General features: G+C 46.2%; 1 pseudogene; it reads right to left on the bottom strand.

The window, feature by feature from the left end:
- Window positions 1–6,148: 6,148 nt before the first annotated feature.
- On the bottom strand, window positions 6,149–10,381 carry LOC109828169 (annotated as a pseudogene).
- Between the last annotated feature and the right edge of the window lie 1,673 nt (window positions 10,382–12,054).

Here is a 12,054-nt window from a genome sequence, read left to right as displayed (position 1 = left end):
CTGGAGCATGACATGATGTTCGTCCACTCTTTTGGCTATGTCTTCGGGGTTTCCTGTCATGTAAGCAGAAACCTCTCGCACTCCGACAGAGCTTGAAGATTGAGATTCGGCTATTGTCGAATATTCATCACTTGTTGTAATGCCTTTGGCTAACTTTTGATAGTTAACTGGGCGGATAGTTCCTGTCCGAATCCATGTACGTCGATATATTCCCTCGAACTCATCACGAATTTCCCGAACAGTCGGGGAATGACTTTTTTGTGACTCATTGAAATCGGTATGTGAGGTTTTTACTCGACCAATCATATTGATAGTGACCTGAGGGTATTCCGCTTCAGCTATCTTCTTTCTGTATTGGCGTTGTCGTTTGGCAGGCCTAACGACATTCGTCAACCTGTCGAACACAGATTGCCGAGGCGTGGATGCACAACAATGACATTTTGACAGGACTGTTGATATAAGACTCTCACATTGGCATGAGTGAGCTGCTTGTACTGTTGGTTTTCCTCTCGACAATAATTCCCGCAAATCAGGAACTTGGGAGGAAACTTTCCCCGGGTGTGGAGGCGGAGATGGAACCCCCTGCCCTTGGGTGGGTGAAATTGGTTCTTGTCGAACGTGGATCTTGAAACCACGCTGACTTTTCTGAACCTGGCGGACCTCTTGAAGATCGCGTTCTTGAAGAACAACGGGCGGACCTCTTGAAGATCGCGTTCTTGAAGAACAACGCTAGGGTCGCGTTCTTGAAGAATAACGCGAGAGTTGCGTTTAGTTTTGTAAACATTAGGTCGAGGCCTACGTTTAAATGATGAAACAGACCCCTGAGGGTCATGTTTTGGTTGAACGCGCCCCTGAGGGTCGCGTTTAGTTGGTGGAACAGACTTTTGAGAGTCATGTTCTTTTTGAACGCGTACGTGAGGGCCGCGTTTGTCTTTGGCAGCTTCCTTCTGAGGGCTGCGTTTTGAAGGAACAACGCGCCATTCAGGGTCGCGTTTCAGCTGTATCACCGAGGCTCGTAGTCGGGCTCATTGCCACGAAGCGAACGTTCTGTTTTTGGAACGCTAGGCTCGGGCAAAATTTCAGAAACGCGATCTTCGCGTTGGGCTAACATTCGGCTTTCACGCAATTGTGCTCGTCGTATGGATCTTTTCCGTCTGCGAGCGGCGTTCTTCTTGGCTTGTTTCAAAGCCTTAGCAGCAGCGTCGTTGACGTTTACGGAGCTTATCTCCTCTATAGGCCGTTTGTGGCCTGAAGCACGTCGTGCTGACGCGGATGTGGGCTTTTCAACCATCAAAGCTAGTTTAAGCTCCTGGCCGAAGGAGAGGGCTTTCTTCGGCGTTTCAACAACAGAACTGATCTCCTTAGAGATCTTGCGGACATCGCGATTAGCCTTGGGGCTAAGCGATCCAGAGGATAATGCTTCCTCGTACTTTGCTTGATCAAACTCTACGACGAGAGTTTCTACAGTCGTTCCCATGAGGTGGACGTCGGACTGCGCCACCACTTCTTCATCGGAAAAGCTAGTCCCCAGCAGAGTCACCATCTTTTATATGTTGGAAAAATTGCAATGAAGAGAACAAAAGAAAATTAACTTGTATTTCTTTGATTCTGATTACAATTCGATTACAAAAGAAAAGAGAACGAATTTGGTTCTCTCCTTTGTTTAAAACTGGGTTCTTCAAGGTAGCGATGGAGTGCCTCCTTCGATTGTTCGCGTCGAATTTGCTCTCCGTTGACGATCCGATCGTCTTTTATCTCGTGGGAACGATGAACTTCTGTGAAAAGTTTTATAAATAACTCTTGTACGAGTTTAAGAACTCTGAACGAGTTAGAACTCTGTGAATAGAGTTGTTAGAACCGAAAATTCGGTTAATGACCAAGCAGATATTCTGTTGTTGAAGAATTCCTACGGTTTTGATCTTCTGGACTTGATTCAAAAATCCTATCTCCAAGGATTTTTGCCTCTCTCACGCCTCTCTGTGCAGTTGAGATCCTGAAGATCTAATTTGCTGCTCCTTCGTACCAAAAAGCCAGCCCTTAACTTAGTTGAGTTTGTTTAGTTTTTATAGGTGGATAAGAGGTTGTAACTGCCCTCTAAATCCGCTCCTAAGTGGGCGTGATTTCCTCAGATCGTGGACAAGCAGTTTTGAAACCGTTCGACTCGTATTCGAACGAGTCATACGCCCAATCTGGCGTTCAGAACCCAACGTCGCCTTATAGAATTGAGACGCGAAGTTGGGTGTTGGCTGAACACCAATGAACGCGAGGGTCGCTCGCGTTTGGTTTGTTATAGCTTAGAAACGCGGGGTTGGGTGTTGGCTGAACACCCATGAACGCGAGGGTCGCTCGCGTTTGGCTTGTTATAGCTTGCAAACGCGGGGGTCGCTTGCATTTTCAAAATTGTGACGCGGGGGTGGATTCCGTGTTTTAGAAGGGATTAGTTGATCTGTAACCTCTTCTAAGAGCGTTGCAAGGACCGTTGTTCAGTAATCCTAGCTTTAGCTGTTGTGGAATGTGAAAGCCGTCAGATTGTAACTTTCACTGTAGATTGTGAAGACTGCTGAATAGAGTTTTTATCAGTTGTCGGAAGTATCGTTGAATTGTAACACTTCTCGATCTATGTGAAAAGTCCTCTATTTGCAGCTTTCGCTTGTCGACACGAAAACTATTTGATTGTAGCTTCCATTGTTGGAACTTGACGGGAATCAAACATCCATAGTGATTTTTAGACGAATATTTGCCCACAGCTCTCTACCAAGCAACTCACCAACTAAGTCCAACCTTTTATTTCTAAAATCATTACAGTGCTCATCAGCATCTCTAATAGTTGCTAATATAATATTAGTCATGCTGTTGTCGCAACCATCAAGATCAATCATCTCACAAATGAGGCCGTGTTTGTAGCGGTTGCAGAGTTACAGATACAGCGGTTAGAATGTCGTCTGATTGTAACTTCCATCTTCGGGGCTTGATGAGGATCAGCTATCTATTGTGATTTTTAGACAGCCTACATGGCTTCTCATACATGTTTAAGAGTGCTGCCATAAGACCCGCTGTGGTCTTCTCCTTCGCTATGTTGAACGCAACATTGCGAGTCAACGTCAATCTGATAACTCCGATGGCTTATCTATCTAGAAGGTTCTACTCATCTGCCTTCATAGAATCTGGCTTCTTCCCCGATAGTGGTTGATACAGATTTTTCTGATACAGATAATCCTCTATCTGTATTTTCCAGAATCCGAAATCTGTTCCATCAAACTTCTCAAGTCTCAGCTTTCCTTCATCTGCGGCCATGGCTCCCACTTGAATCTGACTTCCTCTAGATCGTTTCACGCTCTGATACCATTTGTTGGGAATTTACGCCGAAACCTCGTAGACAGCAGAAACGCAGAATAGAAAAAGTATACCAAGTTTTAACGAGGTTCGACAACTGTCTACGTCCTCGGGAGCCACACAATCAATTTCTTATTAATCTAACAAGAAATTACAATTCAGAGCGAATCTCAAACTGAGATTCCTCAATAAATACCAAGGCTAATACTGTAGCTACAATACCCCCTCTCCTTAAATACCCCTCTTTAATTTCACCTTAACCACTCTTTAATTCCTTCCTCTGATTTCTCTTCCAAAATCATGAGAGAGAGAGAGAGCTGGAGAAAAACGCGAGAGGACAGAGGAGATCCGCCGCCATTGAACACGAAAAGATGAGGAGAAGAAGACAAACTCATCTCGAGCTTGGGGTTTCCCTTTTATAGGGAAACCCTAGCTGAGCTGTCGATGGGCTGTCGACATCCTGGATCGCACCCCAAAACGAGCGCTCGATCTCGCCTGCAAGTCGCCAACTCGCCTGCAGCACTCGCCTGCAGCTCACGAGATCACCTGCTCAAGATCCGCCTGACAGAACCCTCGCCTGACAGAGATCCCGCATGCCCAAAGTTCGCCCGCGCTCGAGAGCTTCGCCTGCAGCTACCATCGACCTCGCCTGAGCTTCATCCTCGCTGGAGAAACTTGCCTGCAAGGTTTGATCTCCACTACTCTCGATCTCAACAAAAACACTCTCATTCCATTCATTTCAGACGTGGAAGTAGCATGCGAGAATAACACAACCACAGTAATATTCGGATGCCACAAATCTCATGGGGTTGCAGTCAACGATATGTTTTGTAATAAACTCATTCAAAATCTGAATGAGTTTAATTTGAATGTTGGAAAACAAATTAAGATCGAAAGCGAGTATCAAGAATCTTAATTAGATAAGTTCCAATCTAGTCGGGACACTCCAAGGTTTCTAACACAGGTTAATGAAGATATATAAGAGCCCATCCTCGCAAGTAACATTAATAACCTTATAATTTGTTGCGGTGACTTATTGATCCATCATCAGCTGCAATGACGCCAGGAGAAACAAAGTAATTATGAATGCTGGAGGAAATTGGGGAGAAGGCTGCTGCTAAAGATTCTCAGATCATTAACAGATAGTAGGAGGCTACAAATAGAACATTTGTAGCTTGAGCTAAAGCTTAGTGATTTAATCATTTTGTCTGTGCTGCTTTTAACAGGCAGTTAAAAGAAAGAATTAAATAATAATAATAATAATAACAGGCAGTCCGATCGGAGTTGTATTTTTTTAACCGTTCATTATTTTTGGAATAGTTATGATATTAATTATAATATGTGTAACTAAAGATTCATTCCTAGTAGTTTATACTTCAACATGTCTGTTTGCGCAACAAGAAATTTAGTGTTATAAAGAAAAGCAAGATGTCTTCAGTTATTTTTTAAAAAATAAAGTAAATAAGACAGTACTGCTAATGTGGAGCACTTCTCATAAATAAATATTTGTTACACTTGGTAATTCAAATTTGTTTCAGATCAATGCAGATTATCTCCACATAATAATACAAGGTAACATGTCTAGAGCATTGTTTTTATAGAAAAAAAAAATAATAGATTTTTACTATTCTTCGCATTATATATAAAAAATAGGAAAAAGCTCTTTGGCTCGCGCTTTAACGCGCGAGCCAACTTTTGGCTCGCGCGTTAAAGCGCGAGCCAAATAGCGGAATCCTAAAAAATAATAGATTTTTACTATTCTTCGCATTATATATAAAAAATAATAGATTTTTACTATTCTTCGCATTATATATACATAGCTTATGGAATTTTATTCATGTGAATTTCTGCCAGGAACAAATATCTTCATTATACTACATTCTCTCTGTAGCCTGTTCTCATTGATAGGAGCTTCTACGGAGAACTAGAAATATTGTAAAATATATCATATCCAGGCGTCTAGGAAAAGCTAATATATGTTAATTCATAATCATACGACGCCCAGCATATTATATTTCTCGGCTCACCCATTGTACGTAGAATGGACGTTTAGCGCCTGTTTGATTTTTTTTTAAGCACGTGAAAATCATTATAGCTAGAAAATTAATTGTCTAGCTAGAGCTAACAGCTATAATGAAATCTACCCAGAATATCTCATTTTGACCAGCTGAATTTTTTTTTAATTATCACATCAGCTTCCTATTTGCGCAACCAAGCAGGATAAATACGCGAAAGCCATTGTAGCGCAGCAGCTACAGTAGCTTTTTAACCCAAAACGACCCCAACCAAGCTGGCCCTTTAATAGTTTTTTCAAGCTACTAACGTGGAATTACCCCCCTCGATTTGGACACGAAAACATATCACAGAATCTACAGGGACTCCGACGTAATGTTCCCTATAGCACAGGATTCCCGACGGTGTACCCTCCGACGCATCAATGCCATCCGGGACCCACACCAATATAAAAATCCGCACCCACTGTTTAACCCCGTGTGCCGGGACCCTCTTGCCCGCTCTTTTCCCGACCATCGCCAGCGGCATCTGTATTAACGCCAACTTTTACACTCTGCGGGCCCACCACATGATGGACGTGTCGTTATACGCGGGACCCGCGCAACGAAAAAGACGGTCGGGCGTGTAAAACCCGACCCACATCCAATCGGAAGGACGAGACGAATGGACCGATTTAAACCCAATCGCTTCAGCTGTAGCGTCTGATCAGTGGACCCCACTTTTATCGATTCATGTTCACCGAAAGAAGGGGAGGAGAAAAGGGAGGGCACATCAAACAACCCAAAGACTTGGGCAAAAAATATTCATGTAAAAAGAAGCCTTTTTCATATATATAATATAAACCCAGACGATAAACAGAGAAAACACGGAAAAAGGCATCCCTCTTTGGGGGGCGAGTGGGGCGAATAATTCACCACCGAATTAATCCTCGTCGATCATGATTACAAAATTGCTGCAGCTCCGTGTATTTCGATTAGCTAGTGAGCGCAGCCGATCTGGTAACCGCCCGGTGGCTGGAAGCAAGGATATGATCCCCCGTGGGATATTTTCTTTTTACAGACGAGTAACCTTCTTTTCCTGAAATTGCGTCACAGTCCTAAGATGATGTAGTAGACCAGCGTTATGGGCAACGCTATCAACATGCCAAAAATAACCCTGAAATTATAAGAGTAGAAATCAGCATATTACTGCACAATAGACAAGTGATATAAAACGGTTATTTTTTTTCTGTATAGGATGATTATCAGATAACCTCTCTTACATTTCAAAATATTGAAAAACTCCCTTTAATTTCATGGGTTATCAAAAAACCCCCAAGTCTATATTTTTATCTGAAAACCCCGTAACAACATTAACGACAATATCACATGGGTGGATATATTCACTAGGGGATATTTTTCAGTGAATACCGTTGCTCGCACATTTTGCTTTTGGGTTTTGGTGGGCGGAGGGTTCTAATAATACCTTAAAGTTAAAAAATTTTTTACTGATAACCACTAAAACTTAAAAGAGGCATTGTCTAATATTTTTAAAGTTGAGGGTAGCTATTTGTCAATCATCCAAAGTCAAGGTGTTTTTCTGATGTTAATAAGCCTTTTGTAAAATTTCAACTTACGCTGTGCTGAGAATGGCAGGATGAACATTGTACTCTTTAGCGAACACGAACGGTACTATCCCTTGAGGCAGAGCCGCCTGATGAAAAACAAAAAAAAAAAAACGTTCAGGATTAAACCGTTTCATGCATTCGTACAAGCCTTGTACTGTTATTTGGGTGCTACGTGTCGCATTCTTCGTTTGCTGGCGATACACCGGACTCTCCCGCCATACACCGGAGGCGCGAGCACAGTATTCTAGCACCTCCACCTGGACGATCGCACGCGTTAGTAAAGTGCCACGTAGTTCTGACTGCCGATTGAAGCGGCGCCATGACAGCGGATAGAGGGCCGGTGAGAAATCTGACGGCCGATCGTCGAACGACGCGACGGAACTTCCGCTACGCGCATGATTTTTGGTTGCCGCGCCATATAATAAACCTCGTCCACGCAGAAGCGGAATCAAATCAGCAGTCAAGCAACTGCCCAAGTACACCTTATGATACAAAGCGTTAGAATGGTTAAATATTTATCAGTGGCCACGTGTCATCATTTCGCGCGGGGGGGCGGGGGCCAGAGTGGCGGCGGTGCGTCGGGCGGGCCAAAGTCCGCAGCCAGCTGAGGAGCAGGAAACTTACTCTGGAAAGCTGTTTCCCTGCAGTCGAAAAGGCTGCACCTGTTAACGCGGTGCTGAGGTTTTATCGGGTTAAGATCCGAAAGATGGGACCCACCTAGACTGAACATGGCCATTCCGAGTCCAGCGTCCGAGAGAATGGAGATGGACTTCTCTACTATCTTCGGCATAGCCACCTGCCACCTGGCCCACAACACAAAAAATCCAATCAAAAATTTTTGCATAAAAACCTATGGCCATTCAAAATTTTCAAGTTTTCATACTAACCGAAAAGCTACGAGAGACCAAACAAGGCCAATCAAGCTGGAGTAGGTGTTCGGATTGCGGATGAGTTTTCTCCAAACCATGATGAGGATGAGCCGAGTCATGACGCTCGCCGGAGGCATCGGGGACGGTTTAGCATCGGTTGATGACGATCCTCCGTTTCCCTTCGGGTGGAGTTCGGCTGTTGAGCTCGACCCAAGCTTCGTTAATCCATCGGGACCGTTACCTTGCTCCCCTTCCTCTTCATCTATTACCCTGCCTCCTCCGAAGCTGAAGTCCTCAACCCTACCATAATCCTCCCCTTCTGCAATATCAAATCGTAAATATGTTAATGTATGTGGACTAAACTGCAAATTACATATTAACTGCAGTATTTAACTAGCTACGAGGTGGGGGGTTACCTCTTGTCCCGCCATTTTGGGGTAAGTCGGCAGGGACCACCATCCGGATCTCTTTAGCCCCGTGATCCGCGACATCCTCCAACTCGAGATCGCACCCCAAAAATCCGACCCGCCTAACACCAACATTTGGCAACCGGACCTACATCCCGACACCGGAGACGCGCTCAAGCCCTCCACACAACATTGCTGCAGCATCCTCTCCGTCATGGCTTATTCACCGGCACGTGACGCTGACTTAGCCGTCCCACCAGGTAACTTCTTTTGCTCCCGACAGAAGCTCCGCTGACTGAGAATCTCGGGTTCGCGAGCCGGATACGCCTCCTCGGAGTATACCGCCAGGCTGGTTGCTCTTCTCGAAATTTCCGACGGTCTCAGGCGTGCGGGCCCCGCGATGGAACTGCACCGAGTAAAGATCGATGCCTCCCAAATTCGAGGTAGGCCAACGGGGCGCACCGCCAGCCGGGACCTATCGCGTAGAAGTCCAGAGTTTTTGAAATTGGAATCCACTGGCGATCGGCATTCCTGGCGAGCTCCAGCCGATGCAGTAAATCTTCCCGCACTCCCGTCCCCAGATTCTGACGGCCGCCGGGGTCAACATCGACCACCCGATCGCCGTGACGACGTCCGATTTCCTCACACGTACACGTTGAAGATCCTATCCCGTCCCCCCCGACTCCGCATCCCGCCCCTACATAATTAGAACGCCCCCAAAAGAAGAAAAACGAAAACCCATATGGCTGATTATAATATATCCTCATTCGCCCGCGATCGCCCAAATTAATAGAGAATGCGTCGCTCATCACCTGCAGGAGGTCCCTGCCGCGTCGAGCCGAGACAACCAGCGAATCCCGACCCGAAAAGACACAATGGCAGCCCGCCGTGAACTGCACCGAGTAAAGATCGATGCCTCCCAAATTCGAGGTAGGCCAACGGGGCGCACCGCCAGCCGGGACCTATCGCGTAGAAGTCCAGAGTTTTTGAAATTGGAATCCACTGGCGATCGGCATTCCTGGCGAGCTCCAGCCGATGCAGTAAATCTTCCCGCACTCCCGTCCCCAGATTCTGACGGCCGCCGGGGTCAACATCGACCACCCGATCGCCGTGACGACGTCCGATTTCCTCACACGTACACGTTGAAGATCCTATCCCGTCCCCCCCGACTCCGCATCCCGCCCCTACATAATTAGAACGCCCCCAAAAGAAGAAAAACGAAAACCCATATGGCTGATTATAATATATCCTCATTCGCCCGCGATCGCCCAAATTAATAGAGAATGCGTCGCTCATCACCTGCAGGAGGTCCCTGCCGCGTCGAGCCGAGACAACCAGCGAATCCCGACCCGAAAAGACACAATGGCAGCCCGCCGTTATCTGGGAACTGATCGGCGATCAGAATCTTAGCGGCCCGGTACTCGAAGAGGAAAAGAAGCAGGGTGTACCAAATAATGCACTGAAGGACAACAATCTGAACCATAAGAGACCCGGAGTATTTCCCATACATCGCAATCAGCAAAGGGATCCCCATGACGAGGGTGTTGGGCAGCGTCGCGAGGGAGAACAGCGTGATGGACCAGTCGAGGGAGGAGGATCTGGGGGCGATGCGAGTCCAGACGAAGAGGGCGACGAGGATTATCAGTTTCTGGAGGGAGTCGGCGGCGATGAAGTGGAGGTTCATGGCGTAGGGATTGTTGGTGGAGATGAAGTGGAAGGAGAGCAAAGGGACGGCGAAGAGCGCGACGAAGCGGTTGATGCCGGAGCATTGATCGGGGCTGAAGATCTTCCACCATTTCACGGAGCCGTAGGCGAGGATCATCGCCACGTCCGCCGTTAAGACGGTGTAGAGGTCGTGGATGGAGATCATGATGGTCGACGGTGAGGGTGAAGTGGCATAAGGTGTGAGCTTCTATCGGGGGCTGTGAGAGGATATGGTGGTTGTAACTGTGGGTGTTTCGATTTAGTAAGGTTAGAGTAGTTGAGTCGGGGGATTTATATAGAGAGTTGGGGGGAGAGTGGGAGTGAAGATCTGGTGGAGGGGTCAAATTTCGTTGGGTCGATTTGGGCTTTTGAATTTGGTTTTGAGTTATGGCGTGTGGATAAAATTCAGTAGGAGTTGTTGTTTGAGGTCGGGCTCGTGTATGATTTGAACGGTGACTAATCATTGTTAGTTTTATATCGTCTAACTGGAAGTGAAATTGTCCTTTCCATTGTCGTCTTGACAACGAAACTATCTTAGTCTAAAAGCTAAAAGCTAAAAGCTTGGGTTTGGCAATTTCAAAGTAGGATTGAGTTTGAATTAGTTCTTGCTGAGCTAGGTAGGTTGGGGTGTGTTCGTGATACAAGAGATCAAGTATTGCACGAGACGAGAAGAAAAGCAGCCGAGACGACATCAGCGGACGACGACTCGAACGAGACGACATCAGCTGTCGACAGTCGAGACGACAGGACGGGACGACACACCCCAGTCGACACGAAGGGCGGTGTTAGTCGACTCATGTTAGCCGACACGAAAGGCGTCACTACTCGACACGCCTCGTGTCGACTCGGAAACAGATTAGGAAAGTTTCGTATTTTTGGTTATTTCCTTTTAAATTCGGACTTTCTTTTTTATTAGGGTTAGGATATGGTTAGTTGGCTATAAATATTAGCTCCTTTTGTAAATCGAGAATTAACTAATCAATTATCGAATCAAGAGAAATTTCTTCATTGTTTTCTTCCCTAAACTTGGGAAAATTAAGGCTTGTGGATTCAAGCTTGTTATCTACTTGTTATTGCCAGGGCTCGTCGGTATCAGAACGATATCCGATCAGCCTCTCCGTTTCTACGTCTACGTCAAGTGGTATCAGAGCTTCGACTTTAACATCCTTGACAATGGCAGGTGACGGCAAGAAGGAGCTTTCTCTACAGGATCTTTCTGCGAGGATGGATTATATGATTGGAAGATTTGGCACGTTGGAGGCGTCTCTTCAGAACCTTCAACAAGCCATTGAAAGACTTACCCTTTACTTCAACAATGGGAATAACTTCACCGACGGTCTTCACCTAAGCGTACCCAGAGTTAGGCTACCCCAACATCCACCCCCGTACAATCCTCAATCCCCTCCATATCAACCTCCTTCATATCAACCCCCTCCACATCAACCTCCTTCGTATCAACCCCCTCCACATCATAGACGACATCCCAACCAACCCCTCTCCCATGATGAATCCAGTGACCAAGGAACGGACTATGATGCCCAATTTGAGGGACCATGGTACGACAATGTCTCGAGCAAAGAAGAAGGAGGGCGACCTTATGGCAGAAGTCAGGGCAGAGGCTTTAACCCTCGTCGCAACTATCACCAACATGGTGAACATCACCACGACCAAGAGTACCGAATGAGGCTAGAGCTCCCTTCCTTTGGAGGAAATCTAGACATATAGGCTTTCTTGGATTGGCTCTACGAAGTGAAGAAATTTTTTGAGATGTTGTTAGGCGCACTTTGCAGTTCGTACGGAGGCGTTGGGGTTAGGTGGCGCCACATTGGCTACCACGAAGGTTGCCTCACAAGCTGTTTCGTAGCATGCGTACGAGCTATGCATCCTCACGAGGGTATGACCCTAGTGTTCTTGAGATAAGATGATGCTCCTCTATTCTAGGAGGTTCGCCTGTTTGATGAGGTTCGCTCGTTCGACGAGGTTCGCCTGTTTGACGAGGTTCGCTCAATCGATGAGGTTCACCTGTTTGACGAGGTTCACCTGTTTGACGAGGTTTGCTCGTTCGAAGAGGTTCGCCTGTTTGACGAGGTTCGCTCGTTTGACAAGGTTCGTCTGATTTACT

Source organism: Asparagus officinalis, unplaced genomic scaffold (genome assembly GCF_001876935.1).
Source record: "Asparagus officinalis unplaced genomic scaffold, Aspof.V1 AsparagusV1_Un790, whole genome shotgun sequence".
Classification (NCBI taxonomy): Eukaryota; Viridiplantae; Streptophyta; class Magnoliopsida; order Asparagales; family Asparagaceae; genus Asparagus; species Asparagus officinalis.
This window is presented reverse-complemented; position numbering and strand designations above follow the sequence as displayed.